Genomic DNA, 14,361 nt, shown 5'->3' with positions numbered 1-14,361 from the left:
ACTTGTTGAATTTTTAAGATAAAATTTTGGTTTTTTTTTATGAATTTCAAAGTCATCGGGTACCCAATTACCCGAACCGAACTAATCCGTTTTTAATCGATTTGGTTTGATTCGAGTACATATAAAAAAAATGCAAATCCAAACTAAACCGAACCAATTATATTTTGATCGGTTCGATTCTAATTTTACCATAAACCCAAACCAAATCGACCCGTACTTAGCCCTAGATAATGGCAAAAACAAAGAAACATATAACCTAAGATCACTGGTGTTAATTAATTATGAAATGAGTTATGTTGTTTCCATCACCATCGTATCATTCCCTTGTCAATTCATGATCCACAATAATAAGAATTGTTAATACCAACTATATATAAGGGTAACAATAACATGCCACTTATTTTTTAATTAATGATGTATATGGTAGATCATTAATTATCTTGTCCACAAGCCCCAGGAGACATGAGAGCCACAAAGTCCTATCCCTTCTGATCTCTTGCTACCACTTAATTAATTAACAAAAAATATACTACTTTTCTTCCAAAGTATGATTCTTCCACAGTCATACATAGTTGGATCATACATGTTTGGCACTCCCATCATGTTTATATTACACCTTGCCTTTAATCATCAAATAACAACATAACTTTCTAAATGACCCCCCCCCCCTCTTTTTTTTTTCCTTTCTAAAAGTAATGAATTAAAATTACAGACTATAGTTAAGAGTTGATTAAATGATAAATATATAATATGATGAAAAAATTGGAATCAAAATGGCGTCAACTATATTGTATACTAACTAATATCTTATTGAGGCTAGGAATAATTAATTAAGATGTGTGTAATGGGTTTTGGACTGACCTGATTAGAAGTTAGAACAGAGAAAGAAAGGGTGATTATGTAGCTTGTTGCCAGCTATAAGGACCCTCTAGTTTATATATGTTTATGAAGCATTGGAAAAAAGAAAATTAAAGGAAGAAACCATTGAATTGAATAGAAGCTAAGGTTATGAGTCCGTGAACTGGCAGTACTGGCCACATGGGGTCCTATGAGTGCTCAAGAACTATGAGCTGGATTTCCATCTACTACTTAGGGGAGAGGATATGATACATTACATATTAGGCAAAGTACATAATATAACTTGCACTGGTTTTCATCAACCAACACCCACCAATCAATGCCCCCATTTATAAAGTTTTCATCATATTCACATACTTGTTATTAACCCACTACTACTGTTTTCACCATATCTATAAAAGAAGTATCACTTGGGAAATCTCTTCTTCCTTATAGATTTCCACTTTGGGACTTATGTTTCATGTCTTTGTTAACCCTCTTCTTAACATGTTTCTTCTTTTGCCCATTGGACAAACCCTCTTATTATTATATTATTATTGGGAGACCACTTTGATAAGGGAGTCACTCAGATAAAGACGCTGAAAACGTCTTTTTATAAAAATATTTTTTAATAATTAAAATTTAACATATATATTGATTAAATTATGTTATTTTTGTCAAAATTAGACTAGACAAATTGATTTGACTGAAAAATGGTGAATCAAATCTTGAACTGATTTAAATTAATATAATAAGAGTATTGTAGTCATTTTTTATAAAAAAAATAATATTAATTTAGACCAATTTAAGATTTGATTCACTATTTTTTTGATTAAATCAAATTGTCTAGTCTAATTTTGACAAAAATAACATGATTTAATCGATTATATATGTTAAATTTTAATTACTGAAAAACATCTTTAAAAAAACGTTTTAGGCGCCTTTATTTGAGTGGCTCCCTTCGATAAACACATTAAAAATATTTTTTTTAAAGACGTTTACATGTGTCATAATATTATTGGATATTTTTATTAAACCGATTAATAATTTATTTTTTAATAAACCAAAACAAAATTGATTTATTATAGCAAAAATAATAAACCCAATTGTCCGCATTATAATTATTAGACCCAATTTGATCCGACCGATTTACACAATTTAAACTGAATTATGTTTAAATTTTTTGATGAAAAAGACAAATATATCCCTAATTTTTATTTAAAAAAAAACTATGATCCGGTAGGTTATGTAAATTAGTCAGTTCGACCATATTTGATAATAATTGAGTTTATTGTTATTGTTATAAAAAAATTGATTTTATTCTAGTTTGTTAAGAAATTCAAAAATAACCAATTCATTGATACGTCCAATAATAATGCGACACATAAGTGTCTTTACAAAAAGACGTTTTGTGCGTCTTTATAAAAACATCCTCCTTATTATTATTATTATTATTATTATTATTATTATTATTATATATTATTGTTCAGATCGTTTACAAAAGCGATGGTCTACTTAGTAAAATTCTATTTCTAATGTTAACATAATATTATTCATTTTCACAAACTATGATAAGTTTAACGGCCTCTCACATCTACTATTTATTTAGCTAGTTTGACAATTAAAGAATATAGGAAGAAAGAATCTTAGCTAGCTTAATATAATCGTATATATCTAAACATTTATTAGTATGATGTGCTGAAAATTATGTTAAAATAATTGTATGTATTCTTTTTTTTTCCGCAACCATAGGGAGATCAACAACTAACACCTATTGCTGCGATGTCTATGCCAAAAGAACCTGCCGCACTCAAGGGGATAGTTGGCTCCATAAACTCTTAATAAATAATCATCATAACGATATAGTTAAGAAGAAAATTATTAAGTATTTTTGGAGTACGTATGACGTGTGTTGTATTTACAAATAATAAAAAGATGTAATTTTAGAAAAAAAAACTAATTTTAGAAAAAAAAAATTAAGTTAACAATGAATTTTATCTTTACAAACTCAATAAGTGTGGCTGTGTGAGTATATTCAAGTTGTATTTTATAAGCACCCAATAATATCCTTTCGTCAAGTTTCATAACATAATATTAAAGTTTTTATGACCGAAAAACTTTGAGTTTGATTATTGTTATCTTCCAAAATTAAAAGAAAAATCACCATAAGATGAATAAAAAGAATAAAGAAAGTCTATACCAAAAATTTAATCAAATTCAAAAGATACTTTTGTTTGAAGAGATATGTTAAAAGATATAATTATTTATATAATTTTTTTGTAAGATTAAATTTTTAAGAGAAATGGTATAATAACATAGTATTAAAATTTTTATGATAAAAAAGTTTAAAGTTCGATTCATGATAAAACCTAAAACAAAAATAGTTTTGTCATAAGATAAAAAACAAAAAAGAAGCATATGCAAAAATTCAAATAAATTAAAAAAGAATATTGTTTGAAGAACGCATTAGAAATATTTTATCTGTTTAAATTTTCGAAAAAAGCAATTTTGTGAGGGAACTAATGCTTTTGTTGCCATTGTAATATTATAACTACAGCATCCAAATTTAAAACAATGGTTTTAAGTAATAAAGATGGCATAAATTGAGCTAGACAGAGCAGACAGCTAATCTGATTGGGATCAGAAGTAGCATTAGCCATTAAGGTGAAAAATTAATGCTCCTTTGGTAAGCACTTTAAGGTGTCTTTTACAAATGCAGCTGACAAAATTAGAGAAGGAAATTATTATTGCAAAGAAGTTTGGTGTGCAATCTTAATCTTACACTATTGTCATAAGCATCTTCATTCTTATTTTGACTTCAATAGTGGTACCTCAAAAAACAAAAAAAATGAAAAAGAATAAGAAATCCAATGTAATTGAACGTGCACAACCGAGCCTCAAATTTTACCCATTAACAGTCAATTGATAAGACTAAGAACGGATCCACTCTCTATTCTGTTTTCATTGGAGACATAAATTTTATGATTCAGGAACTCATCATTACTTTTGTAGGGGTCTACATACAATTTTATTTTCTCTATATCATTCTCAATCACATCAAAATCCTGTTCTGTCTAGGAGGGTAAAAAATACAAAGAATCCAGCTCTATAAAATAAAAAATAAAAAAAAATTACCCTGTATAAGATGATTATTGTCAAAGACCTAACATGAAGCTGTCGAATTATACTAGACAATACATAAAACCATTGTAGACAATTTCTTCTTCACCAGCTCATAAACCCATCATCTTGGTTCTCAAAAGAGGCCCTTGTACAGGTACAAAAACCATAGAAGACAAATGTGTATGATCTTAATGTTTTTTTTCTTATCTTTATTAGAGTATTAGTTTTTAAATTTATCTTTTTCTTATAGACAGCTCATTAAAACTTTCTAAATATTCTAGCTGGAAATGGTGTTTGGGTTGATTTTGCTTATGTTAGCAGAGATTGAAAGGAAAGGTGACAACGAGACTGTCTGGAAACAATTGAGAGTCTTAGCATTTTGCAAAGAGAGTTGTTTACTATTTGAAGAGGCTTTCTTTTAGCATGAGACTCGAATCAAAGAGACATTATATGTGAAACAAACTGTGTGGAGACCTTTATTATTGTCAATAATTTACAGGATTACTTTGGTTTTATTAATTCTTTGGTGTTAAAAATCCGAGATATTCATGTCTTGAGAGATACAGACACAGTAGCAGACATCATGACAAAGACTGCAATGAGAACCCTTTCTCTTGAGAGCTTCCGTTGTCTTAGAAGGAGTTTGAAAATAGTATTCAGTAAGATTGCTTTTTTTAAACAGTTTCTTATTTATTTTTATTTCTTTCTTTGTTGTTATTTGTTTTCTTTTAAGTCACCAAAAAAACTTTTTAAATATTCTACTTTTTCAAAAATAAATGTTACTAGTGTAAATAAAATAAAGCAGCTTTTTTACTTTTTTTTTTTTTTTAAAAAGAAAAATTTGAAAGCCGCATCCAAAAACCACGCTTAGAATCTAATAAAAAAAGTTTTGTTTGTCTCTCTTAATAAGTCAATCCAAACACAAATTTATACGACTCATGCTTAATTTTAACTAACCGTTTCTGTTTCATATAAAAAGTTAGCATTGTGAGGGATGAAGAGGATGATAGCATAGCGGCAGAAGGGAACTTGGAAATGGGGTTTATTAGTTATGGATACGTGTTTGCTAAGGAACTCTGTTGTTAAATTATGTTATTGTGAAAACCTGAAAATGGTTCCATATGAGGATGATCATGATCCTTTTCAACATGGGAAGCACATTTGGCCTTGGTTGAAACTTGGAATTTAATTTGCTTAATTATTTCATCACGAGAAGAGAACAGGCATAAAAGTAGCTATAGGGATAATTATTGAGGATGCATTTCTTATAATTTACAATGTTTTTATCTCTTACTGGCTTGTGCATACTTAAAAAAGGAGAACAATAATAGACGGAAAATAAAACAAAAATGCTATTTGTTAACTAAAATCAGTCACCAATGTATTTGTGTATAAATACATGTGTGGTTTAATTTATTTCAATGAAATCATTAATTATTAAGGTATCAAATTAGGGAGTCACTTCAATAAAAACGTCTAAAATACTTTTTTATAAAGATGTTTTTTAATAATTAAAATTTAACATATATAATCGATTAAATCGTATTATTTTTGTCAAAATTAGGCCAAACAAATTAATTTGACCGAAAAATGGTGAATTAAATTTTGAATCGGTCTAAATTAATATTATTTTTTATAAAAAGTGACTACAATACCCTTATTATAGAAAATGACTGAAATACTCTTATTATATATATATATATTAATTTTGAGAATCTTAAATTCTAGCCCTTTTTCTTATCTGTCGTCATAGGGTTAGGATTTAGAGTTTTCAAAATTAATATATATATAAAATAGGAATATTTTAGTTATTTTTTATAATAAGAATATTGTAGTCATTTTTTATAAAAAAAATATTAATTTATACCGATTTAAAATTTAATTTATTAATTTTTTGGCTAAACTGATTTGTCTGGTCTAATTTTAATAAAAATAACATAATTTAATTGATTATATGTATTAAATTTTAATTTTTAAAAAATATCTTTAAAAAAAATATTTTTAACATCTTTATCTAAATGACTTCCATCAAATTATTAGCACATGATTTGCATGATTGATAATTTACACGCAAAAGTCATCCATAATAATGGAGGGAAAAGTTATGATTTTATGAACAATAGTGTAACTCGGCCAGAATACTCTTGTCTGTTTTTTTTTCTCTCCTTTTTTGGTCTTGCAATACTCTGGAGTTTAGAACATGTATCAACATTATTTTCTTTGGGGGGTTAAAGAAAACCTTTTTTCTGTTATTGTAACAAAAAAAAATAAGAAGTTTTTTGTTGAAAATAAAAACCAGCCACTATTGGTAAAGGGAATATAAAGGAGCGAGGCTTATAAAATAGTTAAATACCAATAAACCCAAATAACATTGACCACTCTTACCAAAAATATTAATAAACTTCAAAACCAGTCTGACAAAAAAAAACCCTTCAAAACCAGAAAAAATGAAAATTAAACAAATATGCATATCGTTTTTGGGCCTTTACTTTCTTGGTTAGGAGGCCTTTGGTTCAAGCTTTATTGGGTGGCATGTTGTCCTTGGGCTAAAATAAGACCTTTCATGAGTGTTTCTTTTACTTTGATTCTATGTTGTGGTTGGAGGCTTGGTTGAGTGGCATAACATATGCCTCATTAACAATCACACCCGGGTTCAAGTCCTTTGGAAGGAAAAGTGAACCCTTAAATGAACTCATGTATTGTGGTGTGTGTGAGTGTGTTGTGTGAGTGTGTAATACATGAGTAATGCTTAGGATTAGGGGCTGTCTAATCCATCTGACCAAAAAAAAAAAAAAAAAAAAATTCTATGTTGGATTGTAGTAAGTTTGTTTAAAATTAAACTTACTTGTCTAATAACATCAAGGGGTGGTGGCGCAGTTGGTTAGCGCGTAGGTCTCATAGTTTAAGAGTTATCCTGCCTCTCTCACCCCATCTTTGTTTTTTGTTTTTTGTTTTTTGTTACAACATGCAATGAAACATTTTTCAAGTTGGATTTTGGTTTCTGTTTTCCTCATTTGGTCAACAAGTGATTATAATCACTAATTAGATTATGCTGCTTTTTGTTTTTTCACGTTCGTTGTGGACCAAAGACAGGCCATGATAATACTACTTTTTATTGAACTTGTGTACGCATGCATGTGAATGTCGCTCTCCCATGCTGGCTGATGAAACCCTAAATTATTCATACATGCCCATTCTTCAATCATGTTATCTTGATATGGCTTGTACTAATACCCATTGGTGTTGTATGTGATCGTCATGCCATATTAATTGTTACATGTACATGTAATATGAGAATCACATATAATTTACATAGAAGTAGGATATATAGTATGAATTTAATTTTAAAGTAATGATAATGTAAAAAAAATTATATAGATATCTAATTGTATATTGTTATATTAGTAATTTTTAAATTTAGATATATAAATATGATTAAATTATCATGTAGAATAATTCTTTCACTATTAATAAGCTCAAATTAAACTCATATAATGTACTAATGTTATATTAAAAAAATAATAACAGAATTCTTTATTTCTTGATGTATAGTCACATGCAGTGCGGGGTCTAATGCTATTAGGTAGGCTTACTAAGTTGACATGCCATATTGGTTATTGATGGAGCAATGATTGAATTTGTTGAAAGAAGAGACATGCAAAACGCAACTCCGATATCCCCCCCTTAGTGGATGACATTTGTTGAAAAGAATTCCCATAAACAATAAATGGGTAGGAGTGGATCAAATTAAAGTACGTTCCAATCTTGGACATGAGGAGGTAGGCCTAAATGTCTCCTTCTATATTGGCTATAGAATTAAATGGATAATTATGATCCGCATGTGCACCGGTAAATTTATAAGCAAAAGTTGTTACCACATACAGGTAAATAGTATAACAAAAATCTACATTTACACTGAAACCGAAAATTCTATTTATACATTAAAATTAATTACTAATTAAAATTAATTATATATATATATATATATATATATATATATTATTTAACTTATTTTTATTAAATATTTTATATTAGTGACTGATTTTAATATATATTTAATATAGCTACACAAAAATTTAATTATTAAATTAGTTATTATATATATATATATATATATATATATATATAACTTATTTTTAATATATATTTTATACTTTAACATATAATTTATACGAATAACTATTTTAGTGATTAATCTTTTGGAAAGTTTTCAAATGGTACAGAGCACTTTTTTGAAACTCTCATGATCCATGTAAAGTGTCCATTAGATTTAATAATTAATTAAACAAAGGGTTGTGATTTTCTATGTAACATGTGTTTATAATGAAAAGCATTGTGAGGTGTGTATCAAATTTTGCGTTCCACGAGGTATGATTTATGGAAATTACATCCTGCTGCCTCTTGACACAAGCTTTTCTTGTTGATGGCATGGCTTGGTGGCTTAGTCGTTGGTTTTTTGGATGGCTTACCTTATGTTTTCGATTTTTTTTTTGTCATGACATTTTGTTTTGGTTTGTTTTTTTTGTCATGACCTTTTGTTTTGGTTTGGCTGATTTCTTTATTGAACGGTTAATAGACCTTTTTGGTACATAATTTTTCTTATATTAATTTAAGGATAATGAATAATTTTTAAGTGCATCATTTTTGTATGATTTTTGGCTAGTATTATTTTATGAGATTACAAACTCTGAAACCATAATTGTTAAATTTACAGTCTTTTTTATTTTTTTTTTGGTTTATTATTTAGGCTGAGAAATCCGACTCACAGATAACAAATGGAACTAAGTCTTATACATCTATTTAGTATTAATATAGTATAGTAAAAAAACGTGCCACACTCTCTTTTCTTTATAAAGTAGTATTTTTGATTTTTTATATTTGGAACAAATTTTAATTTAGTCTTTAACATTTTAAATACTATTTTCATTCCAAAAAATTTTAAACAGATTTAATATAGTCTTACTATTAAATTTAACACTAATAGTTAATAAAATGACTGATATAGACGTTAATAATATTACTAATTAAGTCATATCTTCTTCTATATATTAAAAAAAATATATAGTCAAAATCTTTTTATAACATTTTTCTCATTTTTTTGGTACAAAATTTTAAATCTTAATAATCAATTATGAACGCTTCAAAATCAAAAGAAAAAATTTTTATATTAGTGACCGTTGGTGGATCGATATTACTTATATACTGAAATCGAATGTTATTGGCTATTCAATATGCGAATTGCTTGTGTCAAATTTAATGGTAGGACAACATTAAACCTGCTTAAATATTTTTTGGGATTGAAATAGGAGATTTAAAATTTTTTTTATTGAAGTATGACGTTTGAAACGTTAAGGACCAAATTAGGATTTGGCCAAAACATTGAGAACCAAAATAATATTTTATCCCATTAAATAAACTAAATAAGGTTCTCTTGGAGAAAATAATATTTGATTCCATTAATAACTTTTTCATGTTTATTTGTACTGAACAATTCAAAATAAATGGTTTCAAATTACAATAGAGATAAACATCAATTTTAAATTATTAGTGTACACGTAAAAAATTACTAATTTTTAGAAAAATATATGAATTTACGTAAAATTAGTGAATTAAAATTGTCCATTTAAAACCACCAACTCATTATATTTATATAAACCAACACATTTAAATTTTTAATTATATATGTTCAAATAAAATTTATTAAAAATTTTAATTTTTTATTCTTTTTTAATACTAATTTTTTTTTGCTTGAATACTAATTTAAATGTGTTGGTTTTTATAAAAATAATGTGTTAATTTCAAATGAACAATTTTAAATTACATCGATTTTTTTAGAAATTAATAATTTTTTGTTCGTGTATGTTACTAATCTAAAATAATGTTTAAAATTTTAAACTTAACTAAAACAAAAAAAAATACGAAAATTTAGTGCAACTATAAATATGGAGAATCGAAGAAGGTAGAAACCGTATGTGAATAGTATAAAGTTATTGATAATTATTTAAATTATCAAATGAATAAAAAAATATGATTATTAAAAAATATTATATGAATCTCCCCAATCACTTCTCTAAGTAAATCGAATGACCTAGACTAGATTTAGCTCTCTATATAAATCTAATCACCCTGTTTTGATTTATGCATGTGTAAATCTAATCACTATGTTTAGATTTACTAGGATAGCATGTACGCATGCATAAATCGAAACAACCTGATTAGATTTACTAGAATAACATGCAAATATGTATAAATCGAACCAGACTGTTTTGATTTATATAGAAAGCTAAATCTAGTCTGACTCATTTAATTTACATAGAGATGTGATTAGGGTGACTCTATTTATTTTTGTATATCGTTTTTGTCCCTAACGTTTTCATCCTATTTAAGTCCCCAACGTTTCAAAATCGTCTCAATTTTGTTCCGCCGTCAATTCTGTTAATGGATCCCTAATGGCAGGACAACATTAAGTCAATTTTGAAACGTTAGGGACTTAAATAGGACAATTGAAATGTTAGGGACAACTTTGGGACTTACCCCAAACGTTGGGGACAAAAACAATACTTTACTCAAATTTTAATTATTTTATATTTTTATGTTACAGTTTAAAATATTATTTTAATATAATTTTTTAATATTATAAAAAAAATTATATAATAATTAATCTTAATGAATAAAAAATATTCATGTATTTTCTATTTATATATTTTATATTTAATTATTTAAGAATAAAAGATTTAGTTGCCATTTAAAGTATTGTGTATTAAAGTATTGCCATTTAAAGTATTTCTTTATGTACTAAGATATTCTGTATTTATTAGAGTCCATCAATACTCTTCTTTTATATTAGCCTTTGATTTTCATCTAATAAAATCTAATGGTCTATATAAATATGGCACATCTAATAAACATATAAGTGTTGTGCTTATTTTAGGCATACCCTACCTTAGATTGAACAAAATTACTAATCTTAATCATAGTAAATTAGTGTTAATTAATTTATGACTGGATCGATATTTAAGAAAATTTTTATGAAACATTATTTTAGTTTTCTAATAATTTTAATTATCAAATCACTGTTTAAACTTTTATTTTGTTAAAAGAAATTAATTTTTATATTAAATTATTTATTCTATATATATATATATATATATATATATATATATATTCAAATTTTTATTATTTAATAAAAAATACTAAAAGACCATCAGAATTTAATATTTTTTGTCATCATTTAGTCATTAATATCTAAAAGTAAAATATGTTTTTAGATTATTAGATTAAAAAGATTAAACTAAAATAATTGACCCAATAGCTAAATAATGATAAAAAATAATAAATTTTGATAATTTTGTAACATTTTTCTAAATAATAATGAAAGTTAATTTGTCTATTTGTTACAGAATTTAAGATGAAAATTAATTTATGCAATAAATTTAGTAACTGATTTAATAATTAAAATTTGTTGAAAATTAAATTTTTCGATCAAAAAATTTTAAAAACGAATTTACTATATTATTCTTAATTTATTATTTTCTGCAGAATAGGTAAATAATTAGTTATATAACTTATGTATTCTGTTGGGGTCATTATAACGTATTAGAATAATAATTAAAAAATTAAATCGTGTGGGTTTATGGTATAGTATATCCTACTCTATTTATACCCCTAATATATTATATAATATATATTTAAAAATGATATGTGTAGTGAAAAATGTGGATATTAAAAATTTTTTCTTGTAAAAACTCAAAGTAACTACTAAAATAATAATTTGAATTATTAATTTAGTATGTTTTTTTTTATAAAGTTAACCTAAAATAAATAATTAATTTATCTTTATTTATATTATTTTAATTTTATTAAGAACTTGATGATCATGCTATTTGTATTAGGTTAAATTTTTTTAAGATTTTATTATTTTTAATTTTTATTTGAATTTAGTATTTTATTTTTTATTTTATTAATAATATAATATATATGAAATATTCAATGATTGAATTTTTTATATTTTATATTTGTTTTTAGTTTTATTTTGATTTTTTATTTACTTGAATTTTATTTTATTTTTTGTTTTAAAAATACGTTTGTAAAAGTCTATCAAGTTGAGAATCCAACAAAACAAAGTTTTCACATACTTATATGGCTGGCTCAGCTCTCCACCCATACATGCCTTGCAAAAGAACTACTCTCAACCGTCTTTATCATGTTCTTCCATGTACTTTTTTGCCATTTCACATAGCAGAAAAAGACAAAAATCCTTCTGCTCACTGAATCCGTACTTGGTTTACCGAAGTACCACTAAAGTGGCTGGTACAGGTGAAAACTTTCCTAATCTTTTTATATGTACCTAACATAATTGATAATATAATAATACTATTTGTATTTAACTTTATCTTAGCTTGTAGGTTGAATAGTGTTCTGAAATATTTTTATAGGCCTAATACTAAAAGTTAGGTTTAAGAGTATAAGAAGTTCTAAGAAACCGATTTGATAATTAAGTATTCTCTTGGATTCTAAAAGATATGTTACAAAGAGAACACTAATTTCTCATAACTCATTTTAATATCTAATAACTCAATTTTATGAGGTTAATTATTACATTGTAACCATCCTATAAAGAATGTTATACTAATTAATTGATTCTACTATTAGAAGAGAATGTTATAATATTGACTATATAAAGGCCTAAAAATATTATATGAAGGAAGATCACAATAAGATATCAAGCATAAGATTAGAATAGCTCATAAAAAGTACGTACACTAAAGTATGATCTCTAATTTAGTTTCTCTTGTGATCCATGCTAACTTGAGTGTCGAAGTCCTTGCAAGAACACCCCCCACCATCGAGACATTAGAAACTCGAAATAGGAGGATGACGCTAACATCCTATCTCTAACCTATTTTCTACAATTTTGTTCAGGTAATTTTTAAATTTGGAAGAGTAAAAACACTTCTGAACAAATAGATTGATTGAATGTTTAACGAATAAATAAAAAAAAAAACAACAAAAAGTAATAATTATATATTCAGAGTATTTCTTGCTATTTCAATGTTGATGAAACTTGACAACTCGTAGAATCATGCACCAACAAGATTAATTACGTTGAAGAAGGTACCTACAATGACAGTGTCATGCTTAAGTTAGCTTTGTATGTTTTGTCTTTTGTGATTATGAAAGATAGATTTATTCTTTTCAATTCTTTCTTTTTTCTTATAGCATTTTCCCCTCCGTTTACTGAAATAACGACTTTTCTTTTTAACAAGGTATCATGATTCTGTTTGTTACATCCATTATAAGCATTTTAATATTTATCGGCTCATAATCATTTTCTCATGCCAATTTTAAAGCATCAATTCGAAAATTTTGAGATTTTTCAGATCTTAATTCTTTCTTTTCTATGGATCCTTTTTTGTAATGACCTTTTTAGATCTCATTTTCTTTTTAGCTTGGACTTAATCTATAACAAACTAGTTAATAGATAGAAGTTTTAGATGTATATATTATTTTTGAATATATTTTTATATTTTGTTGTTTCTCTTATTAATACGAGTAGATAAATATTTTGGAACATTCATGACTATGATACCTAAATTATTTTGTCACTTCCATAGATTTTAAAACCAATCTAAACCTACTTTCTTTGCTTACAACTTTGCTTACTTACATCTCTTACATATATTGAATCTCATCCACAATTCCACATAAGATTAAATGTTCTATGTTCCAGATTAAGACTGAAACGTAGTTAAATGTATGCGCCGTTAGTTTCAAAATTATGCTTAGTCAAAAATTTTTGGGCCATCAATTTTTAGTATTTTTTATCTGATTTAGATAACATAAATACTAAATTATTTTTAACAAATAAATTTTATTAATTTATGTGTGCAAATTTTAAAAAAATATGAGTGTAAACTATATTAATTTATGTGTGTAAAATTCTAATAAATATAGGTATTATATGTTTATTGGGTACAAAACATCTATAAATATGAATATAAATTATTACTGATCAAAATAATAATATTTACTAGTTAAGGGGCCGTACCAACTTAGTTAAGTTAAGTAGCAAAACAGAACAAGAAAATCAAGACTCAAGTGTTAAAATAGTTAGTTTTCTTTTAGTAGTTGTGAGAGTCTCTGACTTTTACTTGATGCACTAGGCTATAAATAACTCTTTCTATGTAATTGAGGTATAGTTGCTATCATTTTTGTTAATAATAGTTCAGTTTACTTTCACTACAAGTTATCTATTTTTTTAGCTTCTGTATTTTTTCTATTTAGTCCTTGTTCATTCTTTTTTCTTTCTTCTTTGGGAGAGTTTGTAGTTGCTTGTCATTCATTGAATTAAGAAAAAAAAATTTCACAAATGAGGCCAATATCAATTTAAACAAAATATAT

The sequence above is a fragment of the Arachis ipaensis genome, chromosome B7, assembly GCF_059453495.1.
Source record: "Arachis ipaensis isolate K30076 ecotype BB chromosome B7, ASM5945349v1, whole genome shotgun sequence".
NCBI classification, from domain to species: domain Eukaryota; kingdom Viridiplantae; phylum Streptophyta; class Magnoliopsida; order Fabales; family Fabaceae; genus Arachis; species Arachis ipaensis.
Note: the sequence above shows the minus strand (reverse complement) of the source record.